The sequence below is a fragment of the Dipodomys spectabilis genome, unplaced genomic scaffold, assembly GCF_019054845.1.
Source record: "Dipodomys spectabilis isolate Male_0828 unplaced genomic scaffold, ASM1905484v1 ptg000436l, whole genome shotgun sequence".
Classification (NCBI taxonomy): Eukaryota; Metazoa; Chordata; class Mammalia; order Rodentia; family Heteromyidae; genus Dipodomys; species Dipodomys spectabilis.
This window is the reverse complement of record NW_024871113.1, coordinates 415,584-436,808: the sequence shown is the minus strand read 5'-3', so window position 1 is coordinate 436,808 and position 21,225 is coordinate 415,584.

The window sequence follows — 21,225 nt, the reverse complement described above, 5'->3', positions numbered from 1 at the left end:
GCCCCAGTACTGAACTAAATCATTGATCTGTTCCTCCATACCCATATTCTACCTTACTGCACAGAATTTCACTTCAAAGCCAGCAGTGATTCAGAAAAAGTTGCAAATTATATTTCAGATACGGGCGTTAGCTCTCTGAAAGCCCTTGTAAGGAGGATCAAGAGAGCCCTTTCACTTCTCTCAGTTATGGTGGTATTGAATCAGAAATGAACTGACAAAATCTTAATGGGAAAAGGGCACATAGAGCATCATCTACATATCTTCCTCCAAAGGCAAAAGCAGGTAGGGAGGCAGGCAATTACAGGGGAAGAGAATATGATTTTTACAGACAGTGAAAAGACCTGAAAACCATTTGTAAGGGTGAAGGCATTATTTCTCCACCCTACAAAGATTCCTGGGCACTGGTGGCTCATACTTATTATCCTAGTTACTCAGGAGGGTGAGATCTGTGGACTGAGGTTCAAAGCCAGCCCCAACTGGAGAGTCCATAAAGACTCTTCTCTTTAATTAACCACCAAACAGCCCAAAGTGAAACTGTGGCTCAAGTAGTAGCAAAAAAAGTGTTGAGCAAAAAAAACTAAAGGTCCTAAGTTCAAACCCCAATACCTGCATGCGCATGCACTTGAGCGTGCGCACGCACACACACACACACACACACACACACACACACACACACACACACACACACTGATGATGATGATTAGAGAAAGGTATACACATTCATGAAGGTATGAAGGGAGAGAGGTCCTAGAAAAGTAATTACCACTAGCTCAGCATTATTCCAAACTTTAGACATCCTCTTTTTTGTAGGGACAGAGGAAGGAAGGGGGAAGTAATGAAGTAAAGATCCTGAAAAAGATTCCCCTTAGAATTTTATTGAGTCAAGAAGAGAAAATGCCCTGTAGGGAAAGTCTTTCCAGTGTAGTTTTATTCCTGACTCTTCTTTTCTGTGACAGACAATGAAATTCAAGATTAGGATGGAAAGTAATTGTGTTCCCTTGGGCACTCTGGTGTGTGTATGAGTGTGTGTGTGTGTGTGTGTGTGTGTGTGTGTGTGTGTGTGTCCAGGGTTTGAGGGCCTTGTGCTGTTACTTGGCTTTTTGCTCAAGGCTGGTGCTCTACCACTTGAGCCATACCTTCACTTCCAACACTGATTTTTTTTTTTTGGGGGGGGGGGTCCAGTCGTGGGGCCTGAACTCTGAGCCTGGGTGCTGTCCCTCAGCTCTTCAGCTCAAGGCTAGCGCTCTACGACTTGAGCCACAGTGCCACTTCCGGCTTTTTTCTTTTTGCTTATGTGGTGCTGAGGAATCGAACCCAGGGCCTCAGGCATGCAAGGCAAGCGCTCTACCACTGAGCCAACTTCCCAGACACCAACACTGATATTTTTTTTGGCCCATTTTTTTTGGCAAGCACTCTACCACTGAGCTACCTTCCCAGCCCCCTAACACTGATTTAAAAAATCATTTTATTGACATATATATATATGCCAGAGCCTGCTGGCAATGAAAGGGAATCCTGAATTAGGGGGCAAGGATGTGGAAAAATAAAGACATAAGACAAAGGATGGGGTTGGGAGGTCTGCAGCTCAAGACTACAGCTCCCAAAGAGACTGGAGCCTCAATCCAACGGTGCCCGTGGGAGACGTCCCCTGGATCCCCATCAGGGTAAACTATCCACTAGCGCGGACATTTGGGCCCGTCTGTAGTCTGGCACTTTCTGTCTGACAGTCTACAATGCACATGCTATAATGTGTTTTGTCTCAATGTTTGTGTGTTTGTATTCTGGAATTATTGGAATGTTTCTCCTCTCAGATTCATCCTGATTCCAGAGCCCAGAGGAGACTGGCTAACCCCCCTCAATATCTGTTTCTCTCTAGCTCCTTCGTTTTTACTTACACTTTAAACTGACCCCCCTTTCTACCCTTCACTGCCACCTCCTCTACCCTCTCTGGATCTAGAAGTAGGGGGATGGTGGGGGGGTGAGAAACCTGGAAGATCTAACAATAACTTAAAAGGGCCAGCAGGGAGAACTTGCAGCCTGATGAAACTGCTGCTGACCACCTTCAATTGGGCACCGGGGTCAAGATGACCTTTAAACTTTACTGTCGGCTTCCAACATATATGTGTGTGTATAAGTTGTACAAACGCATTCATTGTGACATTTCCATACATGCATAAAATGTGCCCCTATCAACCTCACCCCTTCTATCATTTTCTTTTCTCTCAGGCTTCAATGGACTTCTGTTGTAATTTCATATATGCATATTACAACTTTATTTTCCCTCCCCATTTACCCAACCTACAGTCTGATCTTAATACACTTGAATGAGCAAAGCAATACAGACTTTTCCCTTAGATCAAAATCTCAGATGCTCCCACCTCACCAAAAAGAAAAAAAAAGCATAGAGAGGATTTCATTTACCGAATTCCAATAACAAATACTGGTCTAGGACAAAGTTCCTCTGGGTAGTGAGTGGTGTCTGGCGTTCCATGTCTTCTCTCCGATGAGTTTATCTTCTTTGATGGATGAAAATACTTGGAGGGGACAGAGGCAGTTGTGTTCTTCCTCTAGGTCAAGTTTTTAGGGAGATAAACTTCAGAGAAAAGCCTCTTTTAGTGTCTTGTTCAACTATCTACTATCTTTTTAAGTAAATACAATTTAAAACAATTACAGCTAGAGCAAAGCTGGGTGGTAGAGCATATTTAGTATGCACAAGGCTGTGTTTAATCCCCTACACCTAATGTAATAATGTCAGGCTGGTTCCATATTTTAGACTCCACATTAACTTCCAACAAAACGTTTTTTGTTTTTTGTTTTTTTTTTGTCGGTCTTGGGGCTTGAACTCTGGGCCTGTGTGCTGTCCCTCAGCTCTTCAGCTCAAGGAGAGCGTTCTACCACTTGAGTCACAGCACCACTTCGGGTTTTCTAGTGGTTTATTGGAGATAAGAGTCTCACGGACTTTCCTGATCCAGCTAGCTTTGAACAGTGATCCTTATATCTCAGCCTCCTGAGTAGCTAGGATTACAGGTGTGAGCCACCGGCACCTGGCTTCCAACAAAACTTTTAAAAATATGTTTTGAACCTTGTAATGCTGGGTGCTGAGTGCTAGCTGAATAGCTGAATAGCTGGACAGCGCCCAGAACCCAGAGTTCAAGCCCCACAAGACAACAAGAACAAAAAAATGTTCGTTGTTCTTCTGTCTGGTCTACTGAGACAATGCATTGCTATGCATCCCAGGGCTGGTCTTAAACTCAAGGTCCCATTGTTACATATGGCTCAGGATGTGGAATGTCACATAGGAAGAAAAACTAGCAAAGGTGCACTATCAGCCAAAAATCTGACAAGCAAGTACGCAGAGCAGGCAAACTGCTCCCTTTTTACCCCTAGTGCAGCAGGCCCCACCCCCTCTGCTCCAATTAGCCAAACTTAGATTCACAATCTGCTATTGGCTAGTTTGAAGAGGGTAGGATGCATCCAATATACAATTTTACATACTTAGCTATAAACTGACTATTAAAAAAAAATCTTTGAAAGTAGCTGGAAATGTGGCTAAGTGGTAGAGTGCTTGCCTAGCATGGAAGAAGCCCTGGGTTCAATTCCTTAGTACCACATAAACAGAAAAAGCCCAAAGTGGTGCTATGGTTCAAGTGGTAAAGTGCCTGCCTTGAGCAAAAGAAGCTCAGGGACAGTGCCCAGGCCCTGAGTTCAAGCCCCAGGATTGGCAAAAAAAAAAAAAAAAGACTTTGAAAGTCTGGCACTGGTGGCTCATGCCTATAATCCTAGCTACTCAGGAAGCTGAGATCTAATTATTATCTGGAAGCCAGACCTGTCAGGAAATTCTGTCAGTGTTTTCTGTCCACTAAGCTAACAAAAACATGGGAAATGAAGCTGTGGCTCAAGTGGTAGAGCACTCGCCTTGAGCAAAAAGAAATTCAGGGACAGAGACCAGGCTCTGACTTCAAGTCCCAGGACCAGCACACACAACACACACACACACACACACACACACACACACACACACACACACACACACACACTTCGAAATAAAATTAACAACACACAATCTTAAACTTACTCAGCTACTTGAGGTATGTCTTAATTCCGCTCCCATTTTGGAACAACCAGCACGAAGGCTTTTATTTCAAAAATCCTTCCTTATCTCAAAGCATTTGCTCTTTCTCTTTCTTTACTTGGTGAGATTGTCTTATCAGAATAATCAACAAGAATCAAGCCACCAGGTGAAACCAGAAACTATTTGTTGTTGTTGTTTGGGCCAGTCTTGAGGCTTGAGCTCAGGACCTGGGCATTGTTCTTGTGTTTGGGGGAAGAAGGGTTTGTAGTTTCTTGGAGATAAGAGTCTCACAGACTTTACTGCCTGGGCTGGCTTTGAAATCCTCAGAAAATCATAAGCTGCATATATTGACCCTTGAAAGAAAATATACAGGCTAGGAATATGGCTTAGTGGTAGAGTGCTTGCCTAGCCTTAAAATCACATAAACAGAAAAAGCCAGAAATAGCCCTGTAGCTCAAATGGTAGGGCGCTAGCCTTGAGCACAGAGAGGTTCAGGGACAGAGTCCAGGCCCTGAATTCAAGCCCCAGACCAGCAAAAAAAGAAAAAAGAAAGAAAATATAAAGTAGCATCTTGATATCCTTGGTATGTATATCTTGGTATATAGTTCAAGGAGACCATTAATAAAGAAAAAATATAAGTGCTCAGGGTACATAGAGTTCAGTACTGTACTAAAGATGCTTGATTCAGAGTTTTCGTTGTTGTTTTGCTTGTTTGTTCTGTGTAATTCCACTCAATTCCTCCTAAAGACATGCCACCTTTCAACAAACTTCAAATTCTCACATTAGCACTTCAATCAAGGCCAAGCAACTTTACCTTGCTTTCGCAGCACTGTTTGCTTTTGACAGGCAGATTTTCACAGAATTCAGGGCATGCAAATACAATGATTTGGACAACTGATAAATATATGGGACTGAGCTGCATGAGGTGTAACAAGGTGTAGTAGCATCACCACTCTGGCATTGATGTACTTTCTCTAGTAGAAGAGCCTTAGACCAAGAAGGACATGGACACCAAAACTTTCCTTAGCCCCATTCTACTTTCTTGTTTTTATTACTTGTCCAGCCTCTTTCAGTAAGCATTTGAATCTGAATGTTGATAAGCTACAGCTAGCTAGCTCAGTAAAACAGAACTGTTATGTTGGGAATCTCAATATCTCACCACTTCAAAGCTTTAGATTTTCAGTACTGCTAAGAACTGAATTCCAGGAGGAAAACAGTTCCTTTTCTTTGTCTCTTTCTCCCTTTCTTTCTGTTTCATTGGTTTTGTTGTATTGGGGGTTGGACTCTGTTCCTCACAGTTCCTAAACATGCACTCTATCACTGAGCTATATATGCAGCCCCTCCTCCTTTATGTTTTAAAAAAAAAGATTATGGAAGGAGTTTTGTGGCAAAGAGCTCTATTCTCAGGGTAATATTAAGACCAAAATATTCACCATAAATGTGGGCACTTATTGAAAGAAGAGATGCTGACAAAATAAAATTGAATGATAGTAAAAATATTGGGCCTGGCTCTGGTGGCTCACACCTGTAATCCTAGCTACTTAGGAGGCTGAGACAATCCTAGCTACTTAGGAGGCTGAGACATGAGGATCACAGTTGGAAGCTATTAGGGTAGGAAAGTCGATGACACTCATCTCCAATTAACGACCAGGAAACAAGAAGTGGTGTTGTAGCTCAAAGTGGTTAATGGTAAGCTGGAATAAAAGAGCTCAGAGATAATGCCTAGGCCCTGAGTTCAAGCCCCAGAACTAGAAAAAAAAATGTTGGTTAAAATTCTTCCTTAGGAAGTTTTATCTACTTTAAAACCAGTACCTCAGTTACAAACCTATTCAAGTAAACCAGAACTTGTCACCTGAAGAAAATACTAATTTGACATACTTATTGACACTGAAAGCACTGGAGAAATGGGAGTTGCAGGAAGGGTTGTCTCACACATACCCCCTTCTTTCTTCTAGCAAGCTAGTAACATTCCTTTGAGAGCAGTGCAATGTCTTGCAGGTCTTGTCTTGCTTCACCAGTGTTTGGATGGAACAGACTGGTGGGGAAGGGGGGCAGGGATGCTGACTCCTTTCCACCATCACTACCTTGAGTCTCCTCTTCTCTCACAACCTCTCACCCTTACCTTCTCACCCTTCTCCTGCTTCCAGCATGGAGACCATGGAAACTCCCTGCCCAGGAGAAGAACCTGAGCCAAGTCACTTTGGGTGTTCATGCCTTGGGTTCTGCTCCCACAGACCCCATCCCTGTGGCTTCCTGGAGGAAGAGGTGAAACTCATCAAGAAGATGGGTGACCACCTGACCACCACCTGCGGCCCCTCAGGCCAGACTGGGCCAGTATCTCTTCAGATGTCTCACCCTCAAGCACAACTAGACTCCAGAGTCCAGCAGCTCTGAGGGCCATCTCTGCATCACTTGACCTGAGGGTTTCCTCCCCAGCCTCTCCCTCCAGCCAAGGGGCAACCTCCTAACTAGCCACCCTGGAGCCCTTCCCAGACTTGGACCAAATGAAAAGAAAGCTTTATGCAGGAAAAAAAATCCTTTGAGAAAGAAGACTTCCCTATATCAAAAAGAAAAAAAAAACCCTTACTAGCTCAAATATGGCACCAAAGAAATCTATAACTGACCTCCATACATTTCATATATTCATCCTCCTTCTGTTTCCTGTACACCAGAAGCTTTCCAGTGTCATGGTGCTTCTTTAAAACTTTATTGATTTTTCTTCCTTCGTGGAACTTGCTCTTTAAGCCAGAGCTCTAAGCCACTATTTTAAGCTATTGTTCATTGAGTTTTTTCCCACACATTGTACACTGTGTAGCATAATACAATTGCTTGTTTTTCTTTTGTTAATTTGCCTTTCTCTTTGGAATGCTTTGGCTTGCATGCATTTCTCCAAGTTCATGTTTTGGAAACTTCATCTCCAATGTGAAGTGTGCTTTCTAGGAGGTAATGAGGTTATGATTTCTCTGCCCTCATACATAAACCAATACCTCATTGTGAGATGGGCGCCTGATGAATAGTATGACTTTGGCCTCCTTCTCTTCCTCTGTTGACCATGTTAGATACATAGGTTAGGTCCCTTAGTCTTGGACTTCCCAGCTCCCAGAAATGCAAGCCATATAAATTTCTATTTGTTATAAGTTATCAAGTCTGTCTACTCATTATATCAATATAAGAAAGAAAATTGGTGCCAGAAATGAGGTTATTACTATAAGGACTATCTAACAACTGCTAAAGAGGCTTTGAAATTGAGTAATGGATAGAAATTTGGAGCGACAGAATAGAAAACATTAAATTGCCATGAACAGAGAGCAGTAATGAATAGGTAGGTTAGTCAGATATTCAGGCAGGGCAATGGACTCCCCAAAAGATTGCTCTAAGTAGATGGAAACATACTGACTGTTCTCTAGAAACATTCCAAACATTCCACCTTCCCCTTGTCCCAGATAGGCAAGGAAAAGGAAGGCAGGACAGACCTCAATGGAAACTACAGATATTCCAAACTTCAGGTAAATTTCAAATCTCAATAGCTAAAAAGACACAACCTATCAACACATCATGGGTCCAACCACTGAGCAGGTCACCTTCCAGGCTCCTAATTGTTAAAAGAGTTAAGCAGCCAGGTGCTGATGGCTCTTGGCTGAAATCCTAGCTATTCAGGATGCTGAGACCTGAGGATCATCATTCCTGAAACTCTTTTTTTTTTTTTTGGGGGGGGGGTCTGGTCGTGGGGCCTGAACTCTGGGCCTGGGTGCTGTCCCTCAGCTCTTCAGCTCAAGGCTAGTGCTCTACTACTTGAGCCACAGCGCCACTTCCGGCTATTTTCTTTTTGCTTATATGGTGCTGAGGAATCGAACCCAGGGCCTCAGGCATGCAAAGCAAGCGCTCTACCACTGAGCCACCTTCCCAGCCCTGCTGAAACTCTTATCCCCAATAAACCACTCAGAAAAAGCAAGGAGTGTCTCTGTGGCTCCAGAGGTACAGCACTAGTCTTGAACCCAAAAGAGGCTCAGGGATAGCACCGGGCCTTGAGTTCAAGCCCCAGGACTGGCGAAAGCAAGCAAGCAAGCAAGCAAGGAAGAAAGAAAGAAAGAAGGAAAGAAAGAAAAAAGGAAAGAAAGAAGGAAAGAAAGAAGGAAAGAAAGAAAGAAAGAAAGAAAGAAAGAAAGAAAGAAAGAAAGAAAGAAAGAAAGAAAGAAAGAAAGAAAGAAAGAAAGAAAGAAAGAAAGAAAGGAAGGAAGGAAGGATGGAAGGAAGGAAGGAAGGAAGGAAGGAAGGAAGGAAGGAAGGAAGGAAGGAAGGAAGGAAGGAGGAAGGAAGGAAGGAAGAAGGAAGGAAGAAAGAAAGAAAGGAAGGAAGAAAGAAAGAAAAAAGAAAGAAAGGAAAAAGGTATCAGTAAGGGCAATTCTGGTGAAGATCTAGAGAAGAGACCAGTTTGTGGGGAAAGGCTGTATCTGCTTAAAGATTACTCTCAGTGGCATTGACCAAAACATTGTCAGTAATATGGACAGTTATAGATATTCCAATGAAGTCCTAATGAAGACCAAATTTAGAAAATAGGTCTTAGACTACAAAATATTATGTCTTAGAAAATGACAAAGAAATTGTCTGAATCATTTATAAGTCTGTGGGAAGAAATTTACAGTGACAAACTGGAAGATATGGTAGGAAAAACTTCTAAGCAACTTCCAAGCACCTGTGATTTGTGCCTATAATCCTAGCTACTTGGGAGGCTGAAATCTGAAGGGCAATTCAAAGAGAATTATAGGACGAAAAATTCAAGAGACTCTCCAATTAACAAGAAAAAAGTCAGGCTTGAGGCATGGTTTAAGTAGTGGAGCACCAGCCATGAGCAAGCAAGCCAAGTGAGAATGCAAGGCCCTGTGTTCAAACCTAGGTACTGGCTAGATAGATAGATAATGAATGCAGCTGCAAATCATGTATTTTGCTAGTTGATATAAGCAAGCGATGTCTGTAAGATAGCCAGACATGTGTGTGTTTACATAGATGATAGAATTTGACTATATATATATATTAATATAACAATAAATTCATAAGCCACATAATTTTATCAACATTGATTGAACTCAGGTCCTAAAGCCATGCTTCTAGCCCAATTTTTTGGTGTGCCAGTACTGGGGCTTGAACTCAGAGCCTGGGTACTCTCTTTTAGCTTGTTTTGCTCAAGGCTGGAATTCTACCACTTGAACCATGGTTAATTGGAGTTTAAAGTCTTTTGGACTTTCCTGTCTAGTTGGCTTTGAACCACGATCCTCATATTTCAGTCTCCTGAGTAGCTGGGATTATAGGCTTGAGCCACCTGCCCTTGATTCCAGACCAACTTTTTGTTGATTAGCTGGAGACAGACTTCTCTGTTCAGGCTGGTCTCAAGCCATGATTCTCCAGATCTTAGACTCCTAAATAGCCTCTGGTACCCAGCCCATTCCAATCTTAATAATTAGTATTCACACTCAAATCATGAATAGCAATCAGATAATTAGATACAGATTGCAGAATGTCTAACCAAGGATTAAAGTACCCATAGGCTTTAAAGGGACCTTATTGAAAGTGAGGACAGGGGGTAACCTAGGTTGGTTAGATGAGATACTAATATAAGGAACCTAGTTACAAACTTGCCCAGGGTCTGCCAAAGGGCACCATTAGGTCAAAGCACAGGGTTTAAGGTGCCAGTAAGCCCAAAGAACAGTTCAAGTCCACCATGTCAAGCAGTGAATCACACAGAGTTGAAGCCCTGAGCCAAGCGTTTAGAGTCCATCAGGTCCATGATTTATAAACTATCTGTCCTGATAATAAACACGGGGTTCCTCAGTGTTAGGTACTTCTCTTTTCATATGATTCAGATGAGAAGATTACATCCTTCATTGGCCTGGTATTTGATAAACTTATAGGCCTTGTTTTTCTGATAAGGATTTTTTTTTTTTTTGTCAGTCCTAGGGCTTGAACACAGGACCTAGGCCCTGTCCCTGAGCTTCTTTTGCTCAGAGCTAGGAGTCTACCACTTGAGCCACAGTGCCACTTCCTGCTTTTTCTGTTTTTGTGTGTACTGAGGAATCAAACCCATGGCTTCATGAATGCTAAACACTCTACCACTAAGGCATGGTCCCAGCCCATGGATTTTTTTTTTTTTTTTTTTTGGTACTGAGGATCAAGTCCACAACGTTGTACTTGCTAAGCAAGCACTTTGCCACTGTACTACATCCCAGCCCATAGGGACAGTTTTGATGTGCCCATGTGTCTATGTCTTCCTGCTTTAATTGGATGATTTCATAGGCGGTACTTTTTTTTAACTTTTGCTAAGTAAGTTATGTATCTAGCTACATATCAGAGTTTGTGCAGGACAATGGATGGTTGTTCACCTACACAAACAAATGCAGAGTCTTTCTGTCTCAGCACTTGCACTCAAAATGGAGCAAATTACTGTTTTCTAAAATGGAGTCACTCTGCTGGGAAGTTGGCTCAGTGGTAGAGTGCTTGCCTTGCATGCCTGTAGGCCCTGGGTTCGATTCCTCAGCACCACATAGCAAAAAGAAAAAAAAAAAACAAATAAAATGGAGTCACTCAGAAAAGCACAGCTGGGAAGCTACTGTTTTACAGAAAATGGATCAACTTGGAGCAGGACACAGCTTGATTTCCACAAGTAGTAATAACTGGAAACTGGCTTTTTAAAAGTTTTCTAGAGGTATCGCAATCTGTAACAAAAACAGAGCAAAAGGCCAGGCATGGTAATGTAGCTCTGTAATTCCAGCCCTCAGGAGGTGGAGGCAATATGATTAAGTATGCCTGGGATACACGGCAAAACTCTATTTCTAAATAAATGAATTAATTAATGGATGAAAGATAAAGAAATAAAATGAATAAAAATAAGTGGTTGAGGGGCTGGGAAGGTGGCTCAGTGGTAGAGTGCTTGCATTGCATGCATGAGGCCCTGGGTTCGATTCCTCAGCACCACATAAGCAAAAAGAAAAAAAGCTGGAAGTAGCACTGTGGCTCAAGTGGTAGAGCGTTAGCCTTGAGCTGAAGAGCTGAGGAACAGCGCCCAGGCCCAGAGTTCAGGCCCCACGACCGGACCCCCACCCCCCCAAAAAAAAAAAAAGATTGATAGTTAAAAGAGACCAGTCAAATGTGTCCCACATTTAGTTTCAGAGTCTTTTATTCTGCAAAAGCCTGTTTGTTTTTTTTTAAAAGGACTGTTCTAATCCTGACAGTTTCCTTTAACAAGTGAATTACAGTCACCATCCTGTAATATATTGTGCTAAAGGTCATTTCTGCACTATGAGCAGAAAGCAAGCAGCTGATGGCAACATTTAAACAGAAAACAACTTGCTGATTAATTAATAGCTTCAATGTACTCTGGCCTCTTTTTTTTTTTTTTTTTTTTTTTTGGGTCCAGTCGTGGGGCCTGAACTCTGGGCCTGGGTGCTGTCCCTCAGCCCTTCAGCTCAAGGCTAGCGCTCTACCACTTGAACCACAGTGCCACTTCCCGCTTTTTTCTTTTTGCTTATGTGGTGCTGAGGAATCGAACCCAGGGCTTCAGGCGTGCAAGGCAAGCACTCTACCACTGAGCCACTTTCCCAGCCCCGTACTCTGGCCTCTTAAACTAAAATCTCTACAGCTACTATGATGACTGTTAGAACATGCTCCAAATATTTCTAATGCTCTAACCATTACTGTATTATCCTCTCTTAGTATCACCTGCCTGCAGTCATGAAGGAAAAAAGGCTCTGCCTATCAACCCAGAGTTTTCCTGAGCTAAGTTTGAAATAAATAGTGGAGTTGAAGTCCTTATTTCTTATTAGGATTCCTAGGCTCCAATGATTCACAAAACCTTTCAATTTTAGGGCTGGGAAGGTGGCTCAGTGGTAGAGTGCTTGCCTTGCATGCATGAGGCCCTGGGTTCAATTCCTCAGCACCACATAAGCAGAAAAAAACCCGGAAGTGGCGCTGTGGCTCAAGTGGTAGAGCACTAGCTTTGAGCTGAAGAGCTGAGGGACGGCGCCCAGGCCCAGAGTTCAGACCCCACAACTGGACTCCCCCCTTCCCCCCTAAAAAAAAACCTTTTAATTTTACTTATTACATTTAAAAGCTTTCAAAATATGAACGAATAGACACACCTAATAGAAGTAGCTTGGATTAATCTGCTTTTGTTGGGAAGGGAAAGTGAGTGTGTTACATAGAAGAAGATGCATGATTTATACTGGTCCTTGGCCCCATTTGATTGCTGATTGTATTGTATGTTGGCTGTGTGACTACTTGTCAGTTTTCCTCATAATTTATTGAAGCAGTTTTTCTAGGCACTAGTGTCTCATGCCTGAAATCTTCGCTACCTAGGAGTGAGATCTAAGAATCACAGTTTGAAGCCAACCCAGGCAAGAAAGTCTGTGAGACTCTTATCCTCAATCACCAAAAAGCTGAAATAAGGTGTAGCTTACATGGAAAGAGCACCAACCTTGAGTAGAAAATCCAAACAAGCCCCAGGACTGGCACACACACACAAAAAGTCAAATTGTTAATGTCTGTAATATGACACCTTAGCTGTCTTTTAAATTATTGTTGCCTGAAGTTAATAAATTCAGGTTATATGGCTTTTATTCCTTGTGCTATCAGCTACTGGTGGAATTTGGAATCTGTTATTCAGGTTGTACTCTCCATTAGTATAGTGAGATAAACTTCTGCCAACTCAGATTCTGCTTCCTAATCTGTTTAAAGGGAAATCATTTTTAGTGTAAAGCATTGCAAAATCTCTTATAATTGAGTGCTATTCAAGCGTTAAATAATTAAAGTGAAAATGTTCTGTGTTAGAACATTTATTTTAAAAATAAAACCGTCAGACAGGATCTGCTCCAGGAAGAAGTTTGATGACAGTTTGAGAAAGAGTCTAAACTGGTAGAGTATCCTTGACCATAAGTAAACAATCTGTGAGGATAATTGTCTCCCCTGTGCTTCTGGAAACAGGGTTCCCATGAGAATGCAGATGTATACACATAGTTCAATAAGTCCTCCAAGCTATGAGACGGTTCTATTTTGGATTTCATCAAAAGACTGGCCTACAATTAACACATGCTGTATGGGTTACCATGTATAGCAGTACATTGCCACACTTGTATTTACAACGTGGCTCATGGTAAGTACAAGTCATACTCTTTAAATTCAGGTCATCTATCCTGAGATCCCAGCATTGTCTAGTTTGAGTATCTCAGGAGGATGGTAATAAGGCTTTGAGGCTGAAGAATTTGAAGGTACAAGAATGTTCTTTGGAAACAGTCTATGAGACTATCACTAAAGATCTTAAAATAAGATGACATTTACAGAGATGTAGGGAATGAATGATCACATAGGTTGCTGACTGGGTTTTGTTGTTGTTGTTGTTTGCTTGTTTTATGCCAATATTAGGGCTTGAATTCAGAGCCTTCTGATTAGCTGTTTTGCTCAAAGGCAGCAAGGTTGGTTATTGTTGATTGAAGGCTCAGCCTCTTGGCTTTGTCTGTTGACCTGACTTAAAAAGTACTTGGGAAAAGCAGGGTGCTGGCAGCTCACATCAGTATTTCTAGCTACTCAGGAGGTTGAGATCTGAGGATTGCAGTTCAAAGCCAGCCCAGGCAGAAAGTCTGTGAGACTCTTATCTCCAATTAACTACCACAAAATCTGAGGATGGAGCTGTGGTTCAAGCTCTAGATCACTAGCCTTAAGTGAAAAAGCTCAGGAATAGCACGCAGGCCCTGAGTACAAGCCCAATGACCATTCCTCCCCTTCCCCCACCCACAAAAAAAGTACTTGGAAAAAGTAGAAAAAGGAACACAGAGAGATTCTCAGGGGGAAAAACATACTTGGGGAGGGGATACATTTTCTCTGTGGATCCTCTACTTAGTTAAAAACTGTGACAGATTCCTGAGCCTCACTTAAAAAAAAACCATGGAAACACAAAGATCTCTTGCAGATTCTACAAGATCATCCAGAGGTAAGCTACCCTGATAAGATAGGTTCCTCTTGTAGAATTCAATTTAGCCAAGCTTTCTAGCTTCATGATCATGAATTTGATTTCACATTAAGCAAATTCTGAAGAGACTGAGCTGTGAATCAGGATGCTAACAGCAAATGTATTTATGCTATAGATGCTGTATTTTTCTAGTAACCAGAACATTTTTAAGTATAGTACCTTCCACTTCACATGTGAGAGGAGTGGAAGGTCAAAGTAAGGTCACATGAGCAAAAGAAACAAGTGCAAGAGACCCACCAAGTGTTGAGAGCGCTTTTAGGATGCCATGAAGAGCCAGGAACCTTGACCAAGACCACTGCTGTGACTAAAGAATGAATGGCCACAATCCAGTGTTTCTCTGGCTAAGCTGTAGAAACACCACCCAAGTCAAATTCTATGGTCTCCCTTTTTCCTGACTCCACCTGGCTTTTAAACAGTTATAATAGTAAGACCATGTTAGTTATATTCCGGTGATTCCTTTGGGGGAATATACTGGAATCACCTTGATACATCGTCCTCATAGCTCTTCTAGAACACATTGCCAGTTTCTTTGGGGAAGGAGAGGTTTGTTCTGTTTTGTTGCTGTTAAGATAGTCTCACTCACACTGCAGCCCAGACTGGCCTTGAATTTAGGGTCATCCTGTTTCAGCTTCCCAAGTGCTGGGATTATAGACATGCATGGCTTTGCTCAGATTTTCTTTTGGGGGCGGGGAGGGGTGGGTCCGGTTGTGGGGCCTGAACTCTGGGCCTGGGCACTGTCCCTCAGCTCTTCAGCTCAAGGCCCGCGCTGTACCACTTGAACCACCACAGCTCCACTTCTGGCTTTTTTCTTTTTTTTGGTGGGGGGGGTCCGGTCGTGGGGCCTGAACTCTGGGCCTGGGTGCTGTCCCTCAGCTCTTCAGCTCAAGGCTAGCGCTCTATCACTTGAGCCACAGCGCCATATCCGTCTTTTTTCTTTTTGCTTATGTGGGTGCTGAGGAATTGAACCCAGGGCCTCAGGCATGCAAGGCAAGCGCTCTACCACTGAGCCACCTTCCCAGCCCCTCAGATTTTCTTTGTCATGGAATTTTATAGCTACAAGTGATATATACTCACATCTCTCTTTCTCTCTTTCTCTGTCCCCCTCGTGTGTGTGTGTGTGTGTGTGTGTGTGTGTGTGTGTGTGTGTGTGTGTGCTGATACTAAGGCCTGACCTCAGGGCCTAAGCACTGCCTCTTTGTTTTGTTTTGTTTTATTTGTTTTACTTGATGAAACCAAGCCAGGCAGCTATGTCCATGAAACTCTTATCTTTGATTAGTCATCCAAAACCCAGAAGTAGAGCTGTGGATGAAGTAGGTTTGAGGTGGTAGCAGGTATCTCTCTCTTACACCAGTGCCACCTCTTGCCTACTGAACTCCATCCAGAAGTCTGCAATGGTGGGAAGGAAGTATTCTACATCATGGCGTGTTCAAAGCTGACTATGTGCAAATTACCTAGTGGGTGAAGAAACTTTTTCATACAGGCCTTTCTCTTCAGTCCCACATGACCTCACTGAACTGAATCATACAGTGAAATCTCACTCCCAACTTCAGGTAACTATTGTGGCCCATGGAAGTAAGCAAATCTTAAGAAAGGCAATTATCTTGGGAATTATACTTGGTAAATCACTCTTTTAATAGCACAAATGCTTGCAAAAGCAAAATATTTGTCTTAAGAAAGAACACTTTTATTCTTTTTTTTGCCAGTCCTATCACTTGAACTCAGGTCCTTGGCACTGTCCCTGAACTTTTTACTTAAAGCTAGCACTCTACCACTTGAGATACAGTGCCACTTCTGTCTTTTTCTGTTTATATGGTACTGAGGAATTGAACCCAGAGTTTCATGCATGCTAGGCAAGCACTTTACCACTAAGCCACATTCCAAGACTTTTTTTTGCCAGTCCTTGGGCTTGAACCCAAGGCCTGGGCTCTGTCTCTGAGTTTCTTTTGCTCAAGGCTAGCATTCTACCATTTGAGCCACAGCACCACTTCTGGATTTTTCTGTTTATATGGTATTGAGGAATTGAACCCAGAGCTTCATGCATGCTAGGCAAGCACTCTACCACTAAGCCCATTCCCAGCCCAAGAACACTTTCTTAAATAGAGCATTTTGGTAAAATTCAATCTGGTTTAAAGGGACGCTCAAGGAGAGTAGATATCCATATCAAGATGACCTAAATTTAGTAAACCAACCAGACTTAATGTCTCAGGGGGCAAATGATAATGTCAAAAACAATGAAAGAGCAAGAATTATTGGAACATACTAAATGCTCAGAACCAAGGAAAAAACTTACCTGCAGGAATTTTAAGCTAAATCCTTTGCCCTATTTTCCTGGTTTAAATACTGCTAAGTTAGAACATTTGGCTTCTCCTTTCACAGGCTTGGACCTATATCTAGGTAGAAACTGTTATTATTATTTGTTTGTATGTGCTGCTCCTAGGACTTGAACTCAGAGCCTGGGCACCATCCCTGAACTTTTGTGCTATCACCCTACTTGAATCACAGCTCCACTTCTGGCTTTTTGATGGTTAATTGGTGATAAGAGTCTCATGGACTTTCCAACCTGAGCTGGCTTCGAACTGCAATCCTCAGATTTCAGCCTGCTGAGTAGCTAGGATTACAAGTGTGAGCCACTGATACCCAGATTTCTTTGCTTTGTTTCACTAATAAATTATGTCTGTCTCCTACTTTAATTTGCATCTTGTTCTGAAATTCTTTTCTGTGATGGGAGAATACGCAGGGTTCAAGAGTTAAGGCTTCATGCCTTCCAGGAACCTCCTCTGATGCCATCTGGTGACATAGTTTTTCTTTGAATAGCAGGAGGCAAGTGAGGCCTATCTAATTGTACATTGAAAGTTACAGATATGTTATTTGTGGTTAATAAATATACCAGAGAAATCTAATCATCTCTCCCTCCACACATCTCTAGAGACAGAACTTAAGATATACTTTGATGGTGATATACATATATATATATATATATATGTATGTTTCATTATATATATGCATATAATTTCCAAACAAAGGAAACCCTTCTGATCTGTTAATAGTTATTCTAAGCATTCAATATTTGGAAGAGATGTCACAAAGTACCTAAAAATGATTTTTTTGTATTAGACTGACTGGCTTAAGCAACACAAATTGTGTGTGTGTGTGTGTGTGTGTGTGTGAGTGTGTGTGTGAGGTCCTGGCACTATCCCTTAGCACTTTTTTTGTTGTTGTTTTTTGTTTTTGTTTTTTGGGTCCAGTCGTGGAGCCTGAACTCTGGGCCTGGGTGCTGTCCCTCAGCTCTTCAGCTCAAGGATAGCGCTCTACCACTTGAGCCACAGTGCCACTTCCAGCTTTTTCCTTTTTGCTTATGTGGTGCTAAGGAATCGAAACCAGGGCCTCATGCATGCAAGGCAAGCGCTCTACCACTGAGCTACTTTCCCAGCCCCATTCTTTAGCGTTTTTATTCAAGGCTAGTGCTCTACCACTTGAGCCACAGTTCCACATCTGACTTTTTGGTGCTTAATTGTAGATAAGGGTCTCACAGACTCCTACCCATGCTGGCTGGGAACTTATCCTCAGATCTCAGTCTCCTGAGTAGGTAGTATTATCAACGTGAGCTCTGGCTGCATATTTATTTTTCTTCTGAAGCCTCTCTGCTGGACCTGTGGGTTACTATCTTCTCCCTGTGTCTGCATGTAACAGCTGTGTAGAAATAACTTTTGTTGAAAATCACTGACCCCTCATTTGGGCTCACCAGGTAACTGAAAGCAGAATAAAAGCTTGACACCCTTGCCACTATTTTGCATCTCTCTCCTTTACCACTCACCCTTTGCCAATCACTCTGTGGTCATCTTGTACTCCAGGAGTGACAGGACTGATCATAATATCTTCATATCAAGGGACCAAAACTACCTCCAGGGAACAGTGGAACCTTATAAAAAAGATACCACCTTACAAAGAGTATAATCATCTATAATGACAAGCCTGCACCCCAGAGCAGAAGTAATCATCTCATTGGAACCAGATTACTCCCCTCAAGTGATAACACAACTTCTCTGCAAGCTTGAAGAGCCAGGTCTGAGGTAGTCAAGGAGCAGGCCACACTTTGCCCAGTGCTATTTAATTGTATGTGCTTCTTACCTATTGCACAGATTCTTCCTCTACTTAAGCCTAAAGCTCATGTCAGAACCCCCCCCCCCCAATGGGTTGCAATGCTTACCTTTAGTACATTGGGTTAATACCTGCTTCCTCAGCATTTCACTACCACTTGTCTTTTTAATGGGTATGGCGGTAAGTAGCCAGCTCTGAAGTGTTGGACCCTCCTAGGCCTCTAGTCTGGGACTGCAGTTATATTCACTCACTCTTTTTCTTCCATGTACACATTTGTGTGTTCTATATCTGTGTGTTCTGGTGTCTTCCTATAGAGGCAACAATAAATTGAATTAAGGCCCTCCCATGTAACCTCATTGCAACTTGAATATTTAAGACCCTATCTCCAAATACTATTGCATTTAGAGATGTCAAAAGTACCTAAATATGTGATTTTTTGTATTAGACTGGCTGGCTTAAGCAACACAAATTGTGTGTGTGTGTGTGGGGGGGAGGGGGGTCCTGGCACTATCCCTTAGCGTTTTTATTCAAGGCTAGTGCTCTACCACTTGAGCCACAGTTCCACATCTGACTTTTTGGTGCTTAATTGCAGATAAGGGTCTCACAGACTTTCCTGCCTATGCTGGCTGGGAACTGTTACCCAGGATTTCAATGTAGAATTTTGCAGGGGAGCCAGCTTGGTTCATAACACTTTTAAATGGGAAAATAGAGGGCAGAACGGGTATTAATACATTTTCTTCACAAGGATATACCGTAATGAAAATTACAAGGACAGTTTGAGCATGTAGGTTAAAAAAAAATCGTTGGGGTGACTGCGAATGTGGCTTAGTGGTAGAGTGCTTGCCTAGCATGCATGAAGCCCCTAGGTTCGATTCCTCAGTACCACATACACAGAAAAAGCTGGAAGTGGTGCTGTGGCTCAAGTGGTAGAGTGCTAGCCTTGGGCAAAAAGAAGCTTAGGGACATGTGCCCAGGCCCTGAGTTCAAGCTCCAGGACTGGCAAAAAAAATTGTCAGGGTCCAGATACTTGTACTCTGTGTGTGTGTGTGTGTGTGTGTGTGTGTGTATGCGTGTGTGCGTGTATGCATGTATACACACTGTACTGTAGTTTGAACTCAGTGCCTGGACACTGTCCTTGAGAATTTTGGCTCAAGGCAGGGGTACTACCACTTGAGCCATAGTTCCACTTCCAGCTTTTTGGTGGTTAATTAGAGATGAGTTTCATGGACTTTTTTTTTTTTTTTTTTTTTTCTGATCCTGGGGTTTGAACTCAGGGCCTGGGCTCTGTCCCTGAGCCTAGTGCTCTACCACTTGAGCCACAGCACCACTTCCAGCCTTTTCTGTTTATGTGGTACTGAGGAATTGAATCCAGGGCTTCATGTATGCTAGGTAAGTAGTCTACTACTAAGCCACATCCCCAGCCCTCTCATAGACTTTCCTACCTGACTCTGCCCTCTATTTCCCCATTCACAAGTGAACCATGATCCGCAGCTCTGCCTTCTGAGTAATGAGAATTACAATTGTGAGCCACTGGTGCCCAGCCAAGGAAATACTTTTAGTTTTGTCTTTTTTCTGCACTAATTTTGTAAGTTTGATGTGAAAATATATTATTGTATCTGTTGCTCAGCGTATGAGTTGCTTGTTGTATAAGTTGCTCAGTAGTAGAGCACTTAACCTAAGAAGCACAAGGCTCTGGTTCAATGCCCACCAACACACACACACACACACACACACACACACACACACACACACACACACACTCCCTAATTACACATTAAATAGTCAAACTCTAGGCAAGCATTTCTAAAGATCTACTTTATTTCTTTGTGGCTTCCATTATAATTTCAATAGGGTGGGAATTGCAAATCAACCAATCTACTCTTAAAAATCTCTAACTTCAAAAATAAGGCTTCTCCAGTTGAAGGGGGCTCAGAAAGAAATAAAAGCACTTGCATTTTGTTTTAGTAGGGGTTTTTATGGGTTTGAGGCCAAAGCTTTTCTCACACTTGATTTCATTCATTAGCGGAGAGCCTAATATTTCACAATCTGAATAAGAAAAACTCCTTGTTTTCCAAACTTGCAGTCAAGTGAAGGATAAGAATAAAGAAGCGTTTATAATAAGCTTTTATAATACTCTGCCATTCGAGGTGGGGTACAACTGTACCATGAGGCTGCATCATCCTGGTGCTGTGAATTAGAGAACGCTTCTTAGGAGAAAAGTTCTATTTCTGTTAAAGGGATTGTGTCTGGCGTGTGTGTGTGTGTGTGTGTGTGTGTGTGTGTGTGTGTGTGTGTGTGTATCATTACTGGGGCTTGACTTCAGGGACTCAAGACTGGGCAGTGTCCCTTAGCTTTTTCACTCAAGTCTGGTGCTTTACCACCTTGTGCCACAGGTTTTTGGTTTATTTGGAGATGTGTCACTTGAACTTGTCTGTCTAAGCTGGTTCCTCAGATCTCAGACACCTGGGTAGCTAGGATTACAGGCATAAGGCACTAGCATCCAATTTGAGGTTTCTATTTTTTTTCTTTTTTTTTTATTGTGAAAATACTGTACAGAGAGGTTACAATTACATGGGCAAGATAATGAGTACATTTCTTATCAAGCATTGTAGCCTCCTCCTTTGTTTCCCTTTCCCATCCCCTCCTCCCCCCCCCACCAAAGTTGTAAAGTTCGTTTTTGACATAACGACTTGTACGTCTCATTGTTGCAATGGGTCCACCTGTATCCCTATTTAAACGATTTGTTTTTCCCCTTCCCCTCCACAAATTTTCTATTTTTGTCAACCATTTTTACCTAACAATCTGTGAAGTCTTTCTCCAGAGGCCTTTCCTTTCCCAGCTGTCACAGTGTCCCCTGCAGGTCATCCAGTAAAGCTGCGCCCTCAGTGAGAATGTCATAAGAACATGGAAAATTTACTTTAGGATGTGAACTTACATCATATCAATAAGAACGGTGTTTATTCTCTCATATATGCATTCTTCTTGCAACTCCTGGGGCTTGAACGCAAGACCTGGGCACTGTTCTTGAAGTTCTTTTTGCTCA